Below are 20,917 nucleotides of genomic sequence, written 5' to 3'. Positions count from 1 at the left end.
AAAGTAACTCTGCCCAGTGGAGCTGACAGGGGCAGCGAAGTGAGGTGGATTTTAAAACCCTTTGATCGGCATGAGCACTACTTCGGACGAAAATCTTAGCACCCTTCCAACATGGCTAAGCATGAAGGTGGCTTTCCTAACTTCTCTCTCCTCTGCTCACCTGTATCTGGGTCAAGAGTGAGGCAGCAAATACAGATTCCCCTCTTGCTTCTCCTACTGTCTCCCTACCTCCTGCTCCCTCCCTGTTTGCCTGCATCTGGCTGCTACCTTCACTAGGACTCCTGACTCTTAAAACTGGGACAAAGGTTGGGGCGCGCTTCACTTCCCGGGCATCTTCTCTTCCCATGTCCCTTGCTCCTGGCTTGGTTTGAGTGATGAGTCCATCTGTGACGGCCAAGTTGGCCTCACTTACAAATATTTGCACCCTGTGAGCCAGATCCTGGTCCCATTGAAGCCAATGAGCAGCGCTCCCACTGACTTAACGGGACCAGGATCTGGCCCGCAGGGTGCCAATTGCATTGCATCTATTAAATAAAAGACCAGTGACTCCATGACTCACTGCAAATAGCAGTTTATTTCAGTATCTCCTAGCTCTCAGCTTTGCTGCTGCAGAAAAGACAGCCTCTCCTTGGGGAAGGCAGGAGCTCCTTTGTTTCTTTCAGAACTCTGTTTGTCTTCAATTGGATCTTTAATTTTGATGGATAAAATAAAGCTAACTCACCTTTGGGGAGGTGGGGATTTGGAATCAACGTGTGCACAAAGCCTTAACTTAGAGCAGAACTTGCCCCCATATCGGAAAAGCAGTGCCAGTTTCCATAGTACTTTCAGGGCTGGTTTAACATCCAAATTTGAATGTAGATGGGACAGGAAGGAACTGGACCCTTTAAATAGTAAAGCTACTTGGAAAAGGTAAGTGAACAGTTTGCATTTCTCCTTTCACTTATCAATGACAAATCTTAAAGGGGTAGAATATAGACGAGCTATTTCCTAGCATATTCTTGGTTGTATTTTAATGTTTTCTTTGTCCCCAAACCTGCAAAAGGAACCAGGGAAGCAGAACATTGCACCTGACTTCACTTAGTTCTGTGTGGGCACTGGGGGGTTTGCCTGCCCAGTTCTTTTTACAGGAGCTGGCCCTTAGTTACTATCTTTTTCTAACATTTTAAAATATTAAAATCCCCTGATTCTGATGTCAGGTTATTCTCTAGGAGTGATAAATAAGTGGCCGTATTTCTTTCTGACACTAGGCCTAGAAATTCAGCCTGGCACTGAAGAAAGTGCTGGTGTGCTGCAATCCTCCCAAACTACCCCCCAATTCAATTGATAATTACCTGGAGTGAACATTCCTGGAGAGAATATCTTGTTTGCCTGCCCAGTTCTTTTTACAGGAGCTGGCCCTTAGTTACTATCTTTTTCTAACATTTTAAAATATTAAAATCCCCTGATTCTGATGTCAGGTTATTCTCTAGGAGTGATAAATAAGTGGCCGTATTTCTTTCTGACACTAGGCCTAGAAATTCAGCCTGGCACTGAAGAAAGTGCTGGTGTGCTGCAATCCTCCCAAACTACCCCCCAATTCAATTGATAATTACCTGGAGTGAACATTCCTGGAGAGAAGACAGACATGGACTGGGAAATGTTTTTCTCACTGGAGCAAAAATGTTCTCCCATGCCAAGGAAGGAGATCCTAGGCAAATAGACTTGTACAAGGAATACTTGTTCAAAAATACTTATGACTTGTTTCTGATAAATACTTAGACTGCAGGAGAGCATTCAGCTTTTGTATTTCAAGGGAGGATGAAGAAATATAGGCCTAGCATTCTCCTACTCGGAGACGCTCTTTTGGAAAATATCTGTTGCTGGACGCAACCTGGTATATTCCAAGATAGGCAATTTTCTCTCTTTAGGAGAGTTTTATGCTCCCTGGAGGTAAGTTGTTTCTGGTGGAGATGGCTTAGTTGTAATTGGAGAGAATATGAGCTCCATAAGAGACTACCACTCTGCTTTCAGTTTGGTGGCATCTAATTTATGCTAATAGCTCCTGGGAGCTCCCTGTAGTGCTGCTGTTCTAGCACCTCCATATAATACTCCAGAAGTCTTCTAAATGCCATCTCTCTTCTTCCACACCTTGATCCTCTAACTTAAATTACAGCATCCAAAGGCTTGAATATGCATTCTCTTCCATACAGACTTCCCTTGTGCATTAGGAAAATAAGATTGCAATTGCACAATTTTACTCCTTTCTAGTTCAGGTTGCAAACTGCATTGTAGGTGTGTCACACTTGGAAATGTTGTTGTGGAAAATCATAAAGCACTCTTGCAGTAACAGCAATAATGTATACAAAATAATGGCCCTGCAATAGCTCCCGCATGCATAAAATGCAGAAGAAATTGTAGGTCTGTACACTAACTTTTCAAAGTGCAAAGTTTTCCAGATTTGTCTTCTATTTCATACATTCTTGCCCAATTTTCTAAGAACTACAGCATTATAATAATATTTCAAATGCCAGGGATATAAATGCCCCCAAACAGCCAACTGCTCCCTAAGGAGGGTTTGATCACTAATCTCATAGACTCACAGACTTTAAGGTCAGAAGGGACCATTATGATCATCTAGTCTGACCTTCTGCACAATGCAGGCCACAGAATCTCACCAATCCAGAGCAAGTGGGAGCAGAATTGGATCCACTTTGAAAATATTTATACCCTAGGGTGACAAGACAGCAAATGTGAAAAATCGGGATGAGGGGTGGGAGGTAATAGGAACCTATATAAGAAAAAGACCCCAAAATTGGGCCTGTCCCTATAAAATCGGGACATCTGGTCACCCTATTATACCCCCATCATCAACCCATGCTCCTTGGCAGGCAAGAAAGGTTACAGCCTGATGGCTTTGTGTACATAGTGATTCTGGCATGTAGACTTCCTGTTTGAAATATATGACACCAGTTCCCAGCCGCTTGTGTACACTTTATACAGGAATTCGGGCAGGGGGAGAGTAGAAACAATTTCCTTCCTGGTCACAGGTTCATTCGTTCTTGTAGCTTCCTGCAACCTTGTTGCTGAAACTCTTCTAGCTTAGAACAACTGTCCTCTGCCTTTCCCCACTTACATGGTGGTAGTGCTACCATTCTGTGAGCATGAGCCAGCTTTATCCGCTTGTAGACAGTTGTGCTCTTAATGCTAGAGGACTCCATTTTTGGAATAGCAGTCAGACCCTCTGGCAGGCTGGTCACTCGCAGGTTTTCATCTACATCTGTTCTCTTGTGTTTAGTGATAAATTGCCATCTCTCCATACAAGGGACAAGGTGAGTGAGGTAATATATTTTAATGGACCAACTTCTCGTGGTAAGAAACAAGCTTTGGAGCTACAGTGAGCTATTTTCAGGTCTGTGAAAGGTATCAAGTGTCAGCTAAATACAAGCACATATTCTAAGGTGAATGTGCTATTTGTTTGATCTTGCACCTAGCTGACACTCTCAGTACCCTTCCCAGAGCTGAAGAAGCTGTGTAAGCTTAAAAGCATGTCTCTCTCACCAACAGTAGTTGGTCCAAAAAGATATTGCCTCACCCGCCTTCTCTCTAATATCCTGGGACCGACACAGCTACAATAACACTGCATACAACAATGGAAGTTTCCTTATGCACTTGTTGGCTCTGGGCAACTTTTTGTGGGCCTGGCGCCAAACATATTTGTGGGCCCCCATGGGGCAAGGTGCAGGGGTTGAGGGCGGGATGGTCAGTCTCCAGAGGGAAGGGTGGGCTGGGGGCAATGAGGCACAGCACGGCAGGAGCAGCCCCACTCTGTGCAGCCCAGCAGGAGGGCACTGTTTACAAACCTGCAGCTGCCAGACACACACTGGCCTGCCCAGACCTGTGCTGCCAGCATGCCCCTTCCCCTTGAGGGCGGGCCCGCACCACACTGCCCCCCTGCCCAGTGCCCCACCCTTATGCCCAGCTCCCCCTCACCCAGAGACCTCCCCCACTGGCCTCCCACCACAACCGCACAGCACCCTGCACACCACACCACTCACCCAGAGCCCCCTGCCCATAGACCTCCCCGCTGCCCACCACCTTCCTCACAGTCCCACCATCAGAGCTGCACAGCACCCCATATTCCTGAGGGGATTGGTACCAAAAAATTAAAAATTCTGTGCACAATATTTTAAAATTCTGTAAATTTTATTTGTCAATAAATAAATGTGGAGGCTCCAACATGGCAGTGGGGAGCACAGGCCACTGGTTGCATGGAGGTGGAAGATTACGCTGCAGCCTCCCCCCCACACCCTGGGCCAGGGACTCAACAGTGAAGCTGCACCCGATCTTGACAAGTGCAAGGGCCAGGCCTGCTCCAGAAACACCCTGGGGCCCTGTCCCCCTGTGCCAGGCGCACCAGGTGTGGGTGAGCAGGTTCAGCCGGGCATCAGGATCCAAGTGCAGAGGGACTTAGTGTGGGGGGATCCAGGTGGGGGTAAGAGAGTTCTCTGTGGGGCAATTTGGGTGCGGGTGGCTCAGTGGGGGATCTGGATGCACAGAAGCTCATTATGGGGTTTCAGGTGCAGAGTCAATGGGATTCTGTAGGGGATCCAGATGAAGGTGTTTGGGGCTCAGTGGGGAAAGTGTCTGAGGGGGCTCATCGGGTTGGTACAGACGCAGGGGAAGTGGGGCTTGTCAGAGTGAGGGTTCAATGGGGCTGCTTAACAGGGGAGCTCCAGCTTCTGCCAATGGGATGCCGCATGCTGGGCTCCAGCTTCCCACATCCCCTTCTCATCCCCATCCCATGCCCCTTCCCCACTGCTCCATCTCCTCACCACCCCACCCCACTCCCTTTGTACCCACTGCCTCTTCCCTCCCCACTCCTGCTTCCTGCCCATTCTCTTCCCCATCCCATGCCCCTTCCCCATGGCTCCATCTCCTCCCCAGGCTTGGGGGCAAGGGGAAAACAACTCCCCAGCACGAGCCAGCAGAGCAGAGCGGGTTGGGGCTGGGTTGCTCCACTCCCTGCTGCCCGGTGATTGCAGGGTGGGCCTGACTCAGGGGGTGGTGGGAAGTGGAGTGACCCGGCCCCAGCCCAGTTTGCTCTGCTCCGCTCCCCTAGCTCCTGGACTTTGGGGTAGCGGGGAACCGCCCCCAAGCACTCACCAGCAACACGGCTGGGAGCGAGCTGAGGTGGGGCAGGGCAGGGGCAGCTTTCCTGGCTGGCTCAGCCAGCCTGGGGATCAGGCTGGCCAGGGCCCCTTCTGACTCTGGGCCTGGCACCATGGCGCCACTGGCACCATGGTAATCCTGGTACTGACTCTAGATGATGTTTTTGTGTATTTCAGCCCCATTACTAGCTATCTCATTACCAATGCCTTCAGCAGACTGCGCATCAGTCTTAATTCTTATATTCCTTTATCCATATTAAGAAGCTAAACATTTCAGTCTACCAAAGTAGATAGAGGGCCTGATTCTTCACTTCCTTAGGAATTGTGTAGCCATTTTGACCTATGGAAAATAACATCATGTTTTTGTGAAGTTACCCTTTGAAAAAGTATTAACACTTGTCATTGTCATCCTTTCTATAGAAAAATCTCTGGAGGATCTATCATCCAGATCCTAGAAAGAATTGGGAGCAACACGCAAATTTTCTATTTTATCCTATCCTCCACGATTCACCTTTTGAAAAAACCTGACTGACTCCCTTAGCAGCTGGGACCAATCATATTAGTAATAACCCTTCTTAATTTAAATTTGCTGATCAATGCTATGCCAGCTGCCAATTTATTTGTCTAGATGGTATTGTGACTTTAAGCCATGTTCTGCTAGAAACAGTTCAACTCTTCTGTATTTTGGCATGTCTTGAGGGAGATGTTTAGAATGATCAAAAATGTTTCCTGTTATTGTCAGTAATCGGAAAAGAAACTTTAATTACTGTATTTTTGTTAATGAAGAAAATAACCATAATTTCTTGCTGAAATAAGCAAGTATACCCAATTCACTCCCCGTCTCTTAAAGCCAATGTTTTATTTTACCTTTCAACAGTACCCCACACTGACAAATATGTGAAACCACAGCTAATTAGTGCTTCTGTGTTCCATTGACTTCGGACTGGTAGGTGAGTAAAGGACAATGGACACTATGAAATCACATGGACAGCAGGAACAATGTGTTATTTATCAATGTCATTTGACACTGTGCCAGATGTCAAACAGACTAAGGATTAGCTAGATGTTGAACTGGATGTGCTTGCTGGTTATTTCATACTGGATATAGCTCAATGCCTTTTGGGGGCCTATGTACTAAACTAATCTATCTATGGGTCCAGAAATACACCAGTAGTAAGCAAATGTTTTGAAATGCAAATTGGGCAATTTGTATAAACAAGCTTCCTTGTGACCAAAAACACCAGTTCTTCTCTGGCCAGCTTTCCCACTCTGAGCCACTTCACACTATCTTTCAGTCCCACCACCCAGCGTACTCACAGAGGAAACTACCAGGTAGCTTGGGACAGCGAAAGGCTGCATGTCCACTCGCACGTTTGTCACCAGCGCACAGTGGTGATGCAAAGTGGTAGCATAGACAAGGCTGTGCATCGAGCATTGTCCCAACACTTCACTTTGCCCAAGCAGATGTAAGTCAGACACACTGGAAAGTGTATTGCTTAGCATTGCACTCCTCTGCAGTCACCAGTGGCAGCAGTTAATTTGCATTTCAGAAATTTCATCTGAACCTGAAAAGAAAGCAGTGAATTTAGATCATAAAGCAAGATATGCACTGCAGTGCATATATGTGTGTACGCAGACACCTTTTCAAAGGGGCCTTCAAACCTGCACTCCAACATTTTATGACATGCCTATTGGTATAAATAAATTCCCATCATTACATGAACAGAACTGGTAAGTGGATGTATTTTGCATGTGTAGACCCCTGATAGCACCCATAAATGTTTCTCTGCAAATAGATGTTCACTGAAGCTGAATGAGTTCTATTTTAGTAAATATTAAATGTTTATAGTTTTAAAATAAAAGCACACATGAAACATATAGCTCTATTTGTCTGATGGGAGAACGTAATTCTCTTGCATGGTCAGGGACAATACATTATATGCACATTGTCCATCAGTATTCTAACTCAGGGGAGCCAAAACATCCCATAAGATGGGGTACCAGACAACTAGAACTGCACATGCTAGCTATACACCTTGACATACAGAACATTCCACAGAAAACAAAAGGCAATATGCTCTTAGACACAGACAAGTCACTCAGTTACAGTAAATGAGGAAAATTCAGAGATAAAAAGGGAATATTAATGTTTGGATGAAACTTGGGGTGTGATATCATTGTCTATATTTCTCTTTGGAGTTTGTAGTAAACTGTCTATGAACTGATTGAATGGTTAGTTACCTTATATTAATGAATGCATCTAGTTACTGGTGTGTGTCCAGGAAACAGAGATTTACTTTAAAGCAACAATATATCTTATCTATTCTTCATCCAAGGAATACTTGTGATTGTTTGCTGACACAAGCTTTATCAGCTTGCTAGAGGACTATAAAGGAAGCTTCAGGCCTGATCCTGTTTATCCAGAGGCTTAAACTTTGTCAGGGGAAGTTCAAGCCACAAAACTGAGGTCTCCAGGTTTATGCTGGAATATCCCTGCAAATTCTCATGGAAGAACTTAAACTCTACATATGAGCTGCCTATTGGACTATAAGTTTAAAAAAAATTGATTCCAGAAGGACTTTTATAAATCAGCATCCTCACCATCTCTACTATGAAACTGATCTAAACTTTATTCATAGCTGTATGTATGATCTTTTAACCACAGTAACTGTTTTCTCTTAAAATAAAGCTTAGATTAGTTAATAAGAATTGGGCATAAGTGTGTATTAGGGTAAAATCTAAAATATTAATTGATCTGGTGGGTAACATGTCTGATCTCTTGGGACTGGTAGAACTTTATATGGTGAGTAAGATTTTTAAGTAATGTTCACTATGTTTGACTTGGCTGTCTGGGTGGGAGCCCAAGGCTGGATTGTTTAAGGGGCACTGTATTTTGGGTGTCTTGGTAACCATAAGGTATTACAGAAGCTGTTGTGTTACGGGCTTGGTGAATCTAATGATAAGGATAAACCACCAGTTTGGGGAATTGTGTGCCCTATTCTTTGGAGTTTGCCCTGATTGAGCATTCTCAGTGGGGCCCCTCCAGTGATCATGGTCACGTAAGTATACTATTTTTGATGATAGGTGTCCAGTGTGTCCAATGTGAATCATTCTCCTGAAGGGAAAAGTGTGGAAATCTGGAGGTTTTATGCAAATAAGTCAATACACAAATTGGCCTATTTGATAACTAGTCTGTATATTTACATAACTGACAGCAACTGTCCAGAATACGTGGATTCAAACGTGTCACCCTGAAACTTCCAGTGTTGCATATTGATAACAGAAAAACTTGCCTACCCCTTCCAGCCTTGGCCAGGTTTCCTCCTCCCCTTCCTTCCTTCCTTCCTTCCCTGTCTGGCTTCCCCTATTCTGTCCCCCTCTGTAGTGGGGGTAGGGATTCACTCCCTCTTTGTCCAGTTGCCCCCAATTCTGTCTCCCCTTCTCCAAGGACTCATGCCTCGGTGGAGGTTCCATTACAGCCAGGATGGACCTCCGGCAATGTAGAAGGCCCAGCCCAGAGCACCAGTTAGCTGCAGCTTTCCTTGAATCACACAGCTGAGGCCTAGTGTGCTATCCCCAGACACTGAGTATATACCTAGAGTGGCACTGTAACCATAACTCTTACTGTATGTGGGGTGGTATATTACAGCATGTTTTTGGTTGGAGTCCTCCACTAGTCCACTGATACTTGAGAAGAGGTGTGTTCTTTCTGATACCCATTCATTAGGTGATAATTTGAACTGGGTGAATAACAAACTTACTCACAAATTGTTCAGTACAAAAAATGCCAAAAGTCTCAATTCTATTTGGACAAATGGGAAAATATTTCACACATGGATGTTCCCTTTTCACTTGCATCAATAGGTCATCAAACCGTGTGTTTAAAATTTGAAATTCTGGTCAATTCTACAGTTGTCTGAACAATCGGGGTGGGAAGCGTGCGATTAGCACAACTTCTTACTATTTTCATTAAAAACAAAGGGTGGGATATTTTGACAAGCTCTTTATTTGCAACAAGATTACCTACCAGCTCTAGGTGGTATTCTCTGTAATAAGGGATCACATAAATGTCCCAGTGCTAATTCAAAGGCAACTCTTGAACTGCCAGCGTCTTTAGACTAGGGCCTGGTCTACACTACGCGTTTAAACCGGTTTTAGGAGTGTAAAACCGATTTAACGCCACAACCGTCCACACTAGGAGGCACCTTATATCGATTTTAATGGCTCTTTAAACCGGTTTCTGTACTCCTCCCTAACGAGAGGAGTAGCGCTAGTATCGGTATTACCATATCGGATTAGGGTTAGTGTGGCCGCTGATCGACGGTATTGGCCTCCGGGCGGTATCCCACAGTGCACCACTGACCGCTCTGGACAGCAATCTGAACTCGGATGCAGTGGCCAGGTAGACAGGAAAAGCCCCGCGAACTTTTGAATATTTCCTGTTTGCCCAGCGTGGAGCTCCGATCAGCACGGGTGGTGATGCAGTTAAAAATCAAAATAAAGAAAGAGCTCCAGCATGGACGATGCTGACGTGATCGCCGTAAGGGCAGGCAAATCTGTTCTATCAGCGCTCCGTTACAGAAGACGAAATTCAAAATCATTTTTTAAATATCTCCAGACAGACGCCATAGCAGGGACTCAGCGCACTGCTGCGTGGCAAGCGTAACGGAAAGCCAAAGAATCAAATGGACGCTCATGGACTGGAGGACTCAAGCTATCCCACAGTTCCTGCAGTCTCTGAAAAGCATTTGCATTCTTGGCTGAGCGCCAAATGCTTCTAGGGTCAAAAACAGTGTCCGCGGTGGGTCAGGGCATAGCTAGGCAATTTACGCACCCCCCCACCCACCCCCAGAAGTGAAAGGGAAAACAATCCTGTCTTGACTCTTACATGTCACCCTATCTTTACTGAATGCTGCAGATAGACGGGATGGTGCAGCACTCAACACCAACATCCTTGCTCCCCCCGCCATGGGTGGCTGATGGTACAATAAGATTGATACCCATCGTCATCATCAGCCTATTGGCACATGGGGCAGTGCAAAAGGACTGGTAACCATGCGTACTAGCATCTGTCAGGTCGATCAAGGGTGCCTGGTCCTAATTTTTCCTGGTAGATGGTGCAGTATGGCTGATATCCATCATCGTCATAGCAACAGGGGGCTGAGCTCCATCAGCCCCCACCCTTCATGTGTAAAGAAAAGATTCAAGTGCCCCTGAACTAGCAGAGGGATGCACTCCTTACTGTCCTGTCTGGACTATCATAGCAGCTGGAGGCTGCCTTCACTAACAAGTCACTGTGTCTTATTCCTGCATTCTTTATTACTTCATCACACAAGTGGGGGGACAATGCTACGGTAGCCCATGAAGGCTGGGGGAAGAATGAAATGAACAGGTGGGGTTGTTGCAGGAGACCCCCTGTGAATAGCATACAGCTCATAATTTCTGCAGGATCTGACACAGAGCAGCTGTGCTCTCTGGTTCTCTGATACAGTGGTTCTCTAGTACACTTGCCCATATTCTAGGCAGGACTGATTCTATTTTTAGATACCAAAAAGGAGGGATTGACTCAGGGAGTCATTCCCAATTTTGGCTTTTGCGCCCCTGGCTAAGAGCAGCCAGGGGCACTTATGACAGCAGCAAATGGAACAGTGCAAAAGGACTGGTAGCCATGATCATCTTATTACCAATTTATGGATTGGTAGATGGTGCAGTATGGCTGATAACCATCTCTGCTGTCATGCAAAAGCAAAAGCTTGCTGCTGTGTAGCGCTGCTGAATCGCCTCTGTCAGCGGCATCTAGTACACATACGGTGACAGGCACAAAAGGCAAAACAGGCTCCATGATTGCCATGCTATGGCATCTGCCAGGGCAATCCAGGGAAAAAAGGCGCGAAATGCTTGTCTGCCGTTGCTTTCCCAGAGGAAGGAGTGACTGACGACATTTACCCAGAACCACCTGCGACAATGATTTTTGCCCCATCAGGCACTGGGATCTCAACCCGGAAATGCCAAGGGGCGGGGGAGGCTGCGGGAACTATGGGATAGCTACGGGATAGCTACCCACAGTGCAACGCTCCAGAAATCGACGCTAGCCTCGGACCATGGACGCACACCACCGATTTAATGTGTTTAGTGTGGCCGCGCGCACTCGATTTTATAAAATCTGTTTTACAAAACCGGTTTATGCAAATTCGGAATAGTCCTGTAGTGTAGACGTACCCTGAATCTAAGGGGCTTATTTCCACTGGAAATGGGACCTTTATGGGACCAAAGATCATGGAGAAACATACAGCTCTGGAGCTGCAGGTACAAACCAAGGACTTTTCTTGTCAGAATTTCAAACAACTTACACATATCTTAAGTTTAAAGTCAGGTGTGGCTATTTGGCAAATTGGGGTTACAGAGATGTGAAATACATTTCTTATCGTAATTTTATTCAGTTCCATTTTCTCATCAAGTCAAAACATTTTAATACAAATTTGTGTGAAATCTCACTTTCTAAATTGATGACTCTTTGTACAATCTTTCCGTGAAAGGGCCAAATCCTACAAGACCTATGGCTACATCCTATGGACATAAATAAGTCTGTTTTCTGTGAGTTGTTTCAGCATGAGTTCTCCTCCAGATGCCTCTTCCAAAGAACATGGTGTCATCTTTGGCTCCCTGTGTGGCATCAACAGGCTATATAATACTTGCTACATTTAGGGCAGAGTTGAACCTCCAATGAACTCTAAGGGAAAGACTCTCATTGACTTCAATGAGTATTGGATGGGCCATCCAACTTCTGAAACTGATCAGTCTCGTAATTTATTCCCTCTCAGCCTGGAGTCCGAGAGTTTTTTTATATGCACTTTGCTATGTGGTCTTCAGGGCTGCCAAATCTGATTTCTTTATGTGGAAACCTGTCCACTGGGAATTGTAATGAGACTTATTTCATATGGGTCATTTTTTAAAAGCCATCAGAAAAAAGAGCTAGCTGCTACTTGTGTGGACCAGATTCAATACCACTGGCCTAGAGATAAAACCTTCAAGCTCTGTTATCAGTCCCGAGCCCCTATTCAGTTTCTATTTTATCATTTTTATTCTTCCCTAGTAAAATTTAAAGATTCTAAAATATTTATTTAGAATACTTTGAAGTATTATGACTGTTAAAAGGATTTGATCTACAGCCAAAGTAAACATTAAAGCGAACCTAACTAAGAAATGCAACTGAGGCATGAGTCCAAGAGGAAAAACACAAGAGACATTTCTGTATTTGAACTGCAATTAAACTTATCCACCATCTCAAAGCTGTAATTGTTTCTTCAAAAAAAACAGGAATGAAGAAATCACTACAATGGTCAGCTCATAAGAAAATACCTTTTAAAAAACATTACAAACTTCCTAAAGAAAGAATAAATATAACTCTACTGAGGGTGTGACCTAATCATGATTTTATCAGTATGAATGGTTACAACTTGCTATTCTTTTAAAGGAAAGCACACAATGAGATGACGCAAGATGTCTCTAATCTGCGTGTTCTTTGAGTTTAACCCAAGCCTCAGTCAATACCACTCCCTTTGCTTTCTTTGCCCATTCCTGACTCCATGCTGCATTCCTTGACACTCTCCATGATTCAAGTCTCACAATTAATATTCACCTCCCTCAAATTCTCCTTCAAACTACACAGGGCCAGATCCAAACTCATGTTTGGATGAAACTGAGTAGTACTTATTTTGTTGAGTGGTTAGGAAAAGTAGTACCTGGTCCTCTGAAAAACTGCCCCTTTCCTGCAAGGTCTGTGCATACATGTACAATGCTAGTCCCAGGGACTGTTGCTTGGGTGGTACCTGGGCACACCATTAGATGGTAAGCAACTGGTGCTCTTTCCTGCCATTGATGTTCCCGTTTGATTTGCTTAACTCAGACAAAAGAAAAAATCCTGACATAAAAACAAGTGTGATATTTACACAAGACCTTAGGAGAAAAAAAACAACAGAGCACTTCCTGAAGAGATCTGGCATTGCTACCTTCTTTTCTTACCCTGAGCAATATTTACAAACTTGCCAAATGAAGCCCATCGCTAACATTTAAATAAATTAATCAGATGGTGTCTTCTGACTCCAAGGCTCTAGCTGAGAGTTTTAGAAATGTTTTTTCCTAGAGCTGGTCAGGAGACGAGGCTGTTTTTGCAGCAACTTTCAAGGTTTCAAAATTTGTTCTCTATTGGCTTCAACAAAACAACATACTTTTGTTCTGAGCAGCTCTGTTTCCTCTTCTCCCAGCATCTAATGAACAAGGGTTGCTTACTTGCTTCGTAGGATCATCATTTCAGAAAAATTCTGGAGGAGCAAAGTTGTCAGTAAATAGGGAGTATATGATTATATTATCCTGTAACATGGAGGCAAATGATCAAAGATATCATAGAGCATATAGACCTGTAAACTTGGAGGGAGGAAGCCAAGATCAGAGGGGCAACTGCCCCCTTGACTTGACTTGACTTCCAGCACCATCCAAGAATCCTTAGAGGCATGGGGGAGGAATGCATCTCCACTTCACATCAGTGGAAGGCAATGAGACCCCCAACAAGCAAGTGTGTGATTAACAGGCAAATGAAGCAGCATCTAGAAACAGAGCAAACAGGCAGCACGGAAGGACTCAGACCACCAGGAAAGCTGGATTTCCAAACAAAATCCTTGTGCAAGCATGTAAGCAGTGAAAGCCAGAACTGAGTCTGTATAAAGAGCTGATCATGGCGAATAAAGATGAATATTTGTTTAAAAGCTCTATCTCCATCTTTTATGGTGGGAGGAGAGGAGGACAAGAAGTGAGTGAGACACTAGTGTCAGAAATAACACAAAATATTGGAACAGCTGCTAATGCTGTTTGAGCACTGTGACCTCAGACAATATGCAAATCTAGAGAGCATCTTCTTGTTTTTAGGTTATCAAAAAAGATTTAAAAAAAAAAGCAGAAGAGGCAATAGATACTTCAATTTACAGAGCTAAGAACTTGGGCACCACATATCACTTCAGAGATATTTAAAGATTCCCTAATTAAAGGCAGGATCATTTGTAGAACATACGATTCCAGTTCACAAGGGAGTGTAAGAGAAACAGATCTAACCCTAAAGAAATGCCTACAACTGAACTGTCCAGGAAAAGGATCAAAACAGTGACTGCCTCTCGTGCAGAACAAGTACCTGTGCTCAAATTAAAGAAATGGGATACACTGACCAAGAATGTAGGCGTCGTCCAGTGTTTGTACTATGGAAAGCAAAATGAAAGGCAGAAAGAAACCCCCCCAACCTATGGCCAGGGGTTGTGAGAAACATGAAGTGGTTACGTCCCAATGCTGCAGCCACCCCAGGAATAAAAAAGCAGCTGTACACAATGACTGCGGATGTAGACTTCCAATGAAGAGCAAGATTTCTGCAGTGTGATTCTAACAGTTCTAACGACTCTCACTGTACGAGCACTGCAGAAGAAAACTGCCAGCAACTATCATAGGAACCGACTTCTTCTGGCACCGGTGGGTGCTCAACCCCCTACCTCTGTCCCAGGCCCCGCCCTGACTCCACCCCTGCCCCTCCCCCTCCTGCCCCCATTCCAAACCCTTCCCCAAAGTCCCTGCCCCAACTCCGCCCCCTGCCTGCCCCTATTCCAAGTCCTTCCCCAAATCTCTACCCCAGCTCCGCCTCTTCCCTGCATCCTCCCCTGAGCGCACCATATTCCTGCTCCTCCCTTTTCCCTCCTGGAGCTTGCTACAGCTGTTTGGTGGTGGCAAGCACTGGGAGGTAGGCGCAGGATCGGGGACACAGTGCGCTCAGGGGAGGAGGCGGAGGTGAGGTGGGGCGGGGTGGGGAGCTTGGCTGCTGGTGGGTGCGGATCACCCACTAACTTTTCCCCGTGGGTGCTCCAGAACCAGAGCAACCACCGAGTTGGTGCCTATGACAACTATGCGATTCAGTCAGCAACCTGTTTGATTCCAGATGGATTTTGGAGCAAGCTGCAATATAATCAGGGACTCTGAAAAGCAGCAATATGAGATGGAAGAAATGTATTTCTCCAGCTCTTCAATAAAACCATTCTGAGGCCAGTGGACAAACACAGGCTGTTGATAAGAAACCCATTAAACAAGTGATTATTGCTCAGTTATAGTAGTTGACACCCAGGAGTACCACCCGTTGCTGAGGAGCAGGGCATGCAAGCCATGGATTTAATCACAATACAATAGCAGAATATCTTCAACATGACAGAAGAGAGAACGCTCCTGGAGGCAGTATCCAGCACTCCAAAAGAATACAAGGACATGGATACCTAGAGGGCAAGCTGAAATTAGAAAAACCACCTCCACATGCAGCTGTGTTATGGTAGTCTCACAAGAGTTCCATTAGCCTTGGTGGAGCCACTGAAGAAAGGAACTGGCAAGCCTAAAAAGAGGCATTACTACACCCATTGAAACTAGTGCTCAGTGGATCAGCAGCCTCGTAGTGGTGGGAGAACCATCAGGTAAACTGAGAATCTGGATTGGCCCCAAACCCTTGAACAGAGCAGTGAAAAGTCAAGTCAATACCCATTACCAGCAGTTGAGCACATACTGCCCGATTTATCCAAGGCAAAAGTATCCACTGTTTGTGAAATCAAGAATAGATTCCTTGAGCTAGATAAACCATCTGATAATCTTTTCCCCACACCTTTTGGAAGGTATTGTTTGATACCAGTGCTTATGGGGATTAGCATGGCCCAAGAGGTGGTCCAGTATAAATAGTCAGTCATTAGAGGAAGCTCCTGGCAGCAAAATGGCATCCTTATTGTAGGAGGAGGAGATCTCAAGGAAGAGGCAATCCAGGGCCATGATACCAAGTTGCAACAACTCCAAAACAGGTGCTAGAAGTAGAATATTAGGCTGAATGCAGACCAGACGAAGCTGATGAGAACTGAGGTTCCTTTACATTGGACATCTGACCTCTGAGGGACTTTGGCTATCCCTTGAGAAACTGAGATCCATTAAAGAAATGGCCACACTGAAGAATATGAAGGGAGGCCACTGACTTATAGGGATGGCCAACTAGCTTTCCAGCTTCTGCGCGCACCTATCAGAATCCTGTGAGACAGTAACACAGCATGATTGCTGTTCCTGGGTTCTCTGACCGTTCCCGTGGTGCATTTCAGAGTAAATAGAACCATGTGAGGCACCAGTCCTAAAGTATTACAATTCTGTGGAGCAGCTACAGCTGTAGTGTGATTCCTCACAAGGAGGCCTGCAAGCAGTGCTGATTCAAACTCTGCAGCCCAATGCGTTCCCTAGTAGAGCTCTGACACAGAAATGTGATATGCTCAGATAGAAAAGGAGCTGCTGGCTGTGTTCTTTGGTATGGAACAGTTCACATTTGGGCACAAGGTGGATGTGTACTCTGAGCATAAGCCATTAGAAAGCATCATGAAGTCAATGAGTAAACCCACACAAGTATAATGCATGTTATTGAGACTGCAGTGCTATCATATGAGGATAAGGTGCTGCCCGGGGAAATCGGTACTGGTGGGAGGTATACTGAGCAGGGCATACCTCCCACAGTATAATGCAGGTGGCTATCTGGAAAAAGAGAGACTGTAGCATGTTGATAGACTACCTTTACTTGTCTAATGGAGCGTTTTGGGCAATCCAACAAAGCATTGAACAGGATGGGAAGCTAGAGGCAGAAAATTATTCATATTCTAGGGCTGGTCAGATTACAAGGAGCAAATGTGACAGGAGGTTACCCCCAATTACCAAGTGAGAGATGAGCAATGTTTGCAAAATGAGATTTTTGTTTAAAGGAAACTGAGCAGTAAACCCAGCAGACTTAAGAGTTGAAATCATGAGATGGATACATGCTTCATACCTGGGGATGGAGGCATGCCTGAGATGAGCCAGGAGTGTATCTATTGGCCAGGCATGAATGTCATCTAAGAGCAAACATGGAACAGTATGAGGTGTCTGTAGCAGGGTGGACCCCTGCTCCTGCCCTGAAGGGGTTAAAAGCAGCCCTGGGCTGTGGCTGGAGAAAGCAGCCTTTCAGCTGGGCTGATTGGGGAAGTGGCTGCAGCTGGGGCCACACCCCAAACTGAGCAACAGGGCCTTATAAGAAGGCCAGGGACGCCAGAAGTCCAGTCAGTCTCTCTCTATTTGTAGAGGGAGATGGGCCTGGCTGCAGGGAGCTAGACAAGGTACCTAGGGTGAAGCAGGGCTGGGGAAGGCAGAGGAGCTGGGGAGCTCCTGCCTGGAAAGCCCCAGGCTGCAGCCTAGCTTTAGGCCAAGAGGTACTGGAGGTTGCAGGGGGCAACCCAGGGGTAGGCAAAGGCAGCAGGTCCAAACCCCTTTGCCTATGATGAGTGGCTGATACTGCAGTCTGCCCCAGTGAACAGGGGCTAGATGGAGACTGGGCAATAGCCAATACTGAAGCAAAGTGGGGATAGTGGGGTGGGGGTTCCCCTGGGAGGGGGAGACCCAGTTAAAGGGGCACCAGGGTCCAGGGAGGGACACAGGGGCCAGTTGCCGGAAGGTGGATCACCGGCCTGCAGAGGGCGCTCCAGGGCTGGACCGAGCTAATTCCTGAGGACGACCAGCAGGAGGCGCCGCAGGGGTGAGATCAACCCGTTACAGTGTCCAAAGAGTAAAATGATCAACAGAAGGAGACTCTCGAGCCTCATGAAATCCTCACCCTGATGAAAGATTGGAACAGACCTCTTCACTTTGAATGACAGGAACTACATGGTCACAGTAGATTACTGCTCCACTCTCTGGAAGGTGAACTATCTGAAGGCTCCAAGCAAGAACTGAGCTCAAGAAACTGAAGGGGCATTTTTCAAGGCATTGCATACCTGACATGCTAAGTTCAGAAAATGGGTCATAGTATATTGCAGCAGAAATCAAACAGTGCAATGACAAGTGTGTATTTGTGTCAGTCTACCCTCACTTGAAACTGGGGGGTTTCAAAGTGAGGACCCGCATGTCTTCCCCCACCCCAAAATCCTAGGGTAGGTCTCCCTTTTGCTGCCACCACCTCGGTCAATTACGTGGGCCGGGACACCCCTGTTTTCTCCCTGTCTCCCTCAGAAGACACTCCCTGGGGAACACAGATCAACTCACAGAGGAGGAACCTCCCCCCTCCCCTCTCTGCCCGGAGATAAGCTGTCTCACCACCGAGAGAGAATGTCTTAGCCCCTCCCCCTATATCCACAGTAGAAGGGATTTAATCAAATCTTTATAGAAAGAATTTATTAAAAGAAAAACAAGAAAATACAGAATCTCTATGAGTCCAAGCTGGACACTCATAGGGTATAACCTTGCTAAGTTCTGGAGAGAATCCTCTCTCTTCTCAGTACAACCAGTACAGGCAGAATTAAGAATAATCAATAACAAACACACAGAATTGCAAACATAGGATTATTAGATAATGACACAAAGTATCTTTCTAATACTCACTATCTTGACTAGAAGAAATTAGTTCAGAAAGGTAGAAACTTGTAGACTTGATTAAAACATCTGGACTCTTGTAACTCCAAACGGCTAAAGACAATACACACACACACAGAGGGAAAAAGTTCCCTCCTAGGAATTTCAAATTCTCTTCCCTGATTGGTCCTCAGGTCAGGTGCCCACCAGGTACTATGCTTTAACCCTTTACTAACTATTCATGACAATTTGAACATATCTGTCCCCAGCTACGCACAAAACAAAAGGAAGGTGGTGCTAGTAATAAAGACAGCCAAGAGATTAATGGAAAAGGCAAAACAGATGGGAAGGGACCCCCTACCTGGAAAAGTTGGACCATTGCAATACACCCTCCTAGAGACTAGAGAGTAGCTCAGCATAGGGGCTTAAAGGTTGGGAAAACGAAAATTCTGCTTCCCATGAAGAGTCCCAGAATCTGCTGCAACCCAATGGAGGAAGAGTGGACAGCACACAAACAGTTAAGAAAATACCCAAGCAAAGTAGGCAGCAGCTACAGCCAGGGCCGGCTCCAGACCCCAGCGCGCCATGCCGCGGGGGGCGCTCTGCCTGTCGCCGGGAGGGCGGCAGGCAGCTCCGGTGGACCTCCCGCAGGCATGTCTGCGGATGCTCCACCAGAGCCGCGGGACCAGCGGACCCTCCGCAGGCACGTCTGCAGGAGGTCCACCGGAACCGCGGGACCGGCGACCGCCAGAGCGCCCCGTGCGGCCGTGCTTGGGGCGGCGAAATTCCTAGAGCCGCCCCTGGCTACAGCAAAGGAGCTGAGAACCTGAGGCCACTATGAACAGGGGAGCAGATCTGGGTCCAGCCATCAAATAGACACATAAAGCAAATGGCAAAAGTCCAACCTGCAGTGGGACGCAGACTCTATGAGCTAGCTATAGACTCAGAACACCAGTGGAGACAAAACTGAAGACAACTGCAGAGTAGTACAAACAGCACATTCAAACAGAAGGAGCCAAGGTGAGGACCAGGAACAGATAGGGCCTCAGCCATCATCTTGCCTGACATAGTCAGCAGAAATGAGGTATAGGAACAATACAGAGAATGAAAAGGGTAGCACCCTGCAGAATGAGGCATCAACCGGTTGGAAGCAAGTCCCTCACAAATGGCAGCAGCACAAACAAGAAGTGGGAGACCTGTTCAAAGATCAGCATATTTGAAGGATTGAGGCCTAACAGGTCACAAAGGCGTGGAACTAGAGGTTCTGTTCCTAGTGTGGGCCATGAACTGGTAACCTTTGGCCCTAGCAGAAGCCTGCATGAGAGACATGATTCTTACAAGGAAATATGTAGAAGCCTGCTTAGAACTGTAGAGAGGAGGACAGGTTACAGAGGGAAGAGCTTGGGGATGGCACCAGGCAATCATTCTGCAGTTGCAGCATTTCTGTAAATAGTTCTCTTGGTGAAGCTCCAATTTGGGTTTACATCTGTGGAGTCTTATGATGTTGTTACCCAGCATGTGGTACATGAATGATTGTGGGACTATGAGCAAAGGTACCCTTGAAATAGGTGACAATGCTGATATTGCTAGTTCATTCAGCTGCTGATCATAAGATGGTGGTGGTTTGCCTGCAAACTCTAGTACAAACATATGAGTCTTCAATTTAAAACAGAGGGAGCTGTTGGCAGGATGTTCTTCAGAAGGGGCATTCAGATTCAAGTTTCCTGTTGGTCCAAAATAGCTCAAATCTGTTGACCTTAAGCAATGCTGTAAAGATGTATGTTTGTTTTTTGCCTTGGTTTTGTGCAGGGAGGGCTGTGGCAAGTGTGGGGATTTGCATGGGGCCATGGCTTTGTTTGGTGGCTTTTCTCCAGCTGGTTCTGTCTGCTCTGGGGAAGCTGATGGAGTTTATTCTTGCCATTAGGCATGTGAGTATGATTCTCTGCTTAAGGTGCTGAAGGCTCCTAGACCCTTTGACAGGCATTTTGATACATATAAATCAAATAAAAATTATGGGGAACCCCCAAGAATCACCTCCCTGACTCTCCCCAAAACACTGATGTCTGCTCCCGGAATAGTGGTTTGATGGGGAATAGAAGCTGTTGATACTGGTGGGTGAACCAAGAAATCATTTTGCAGCCCCACCCAAAAATGCTGAGGCTGGTTCTGCTCTTGGCTAGGATTCAAACCATAGAGGTGTCACGGAGCCACAAGATCTGTGTTATGTCCCAGCTTTTAAACAGTCCCTTGGAGGAATTCCTTCAGTGTGCCAGACCTCCAAGGGGTCCCATCTTCCTTAATGGTAGGCCACACAGTTACAATGCCTCCTAGGGCTGGTCTACACTGGGGGAGGG

The 20,917-nt window shown here is 45.9% G+C and overlaps 1 protein-coding gene across 1 annotated transcript in view; it reads left to right on the top strand.

Annotated features, from left to right (window-relative positions):
- The window catches only part of OTUD7A (OTU deubiquitinase 7A), a 402,354-nt gene that overhangs the window by 24,089 nt on the left and 357,348 nt on the right, over positions 1-20,917 (top strand). The window lies entirely within an intron of this gene.

This window comes from Mauremys mutica, chromosome 11, assembly GCF_020497125.1.
Source record: "Mauremys mutica isolate MM-2020 ecotype Southern chromosome 11, ASM2049712v1, whole genome shotgun sequence".
Lineage (NCBI taxonomy): Eukaryota > Metazoa > Chordata > Testudines > Geoemydidae > Mauremys > Mauremys mutica.
The sequence above is the reverse complement of the archived record's forward strand: the minus strand, read 5'-3'. Positions and strand labels throughout refer to the sequence as shown.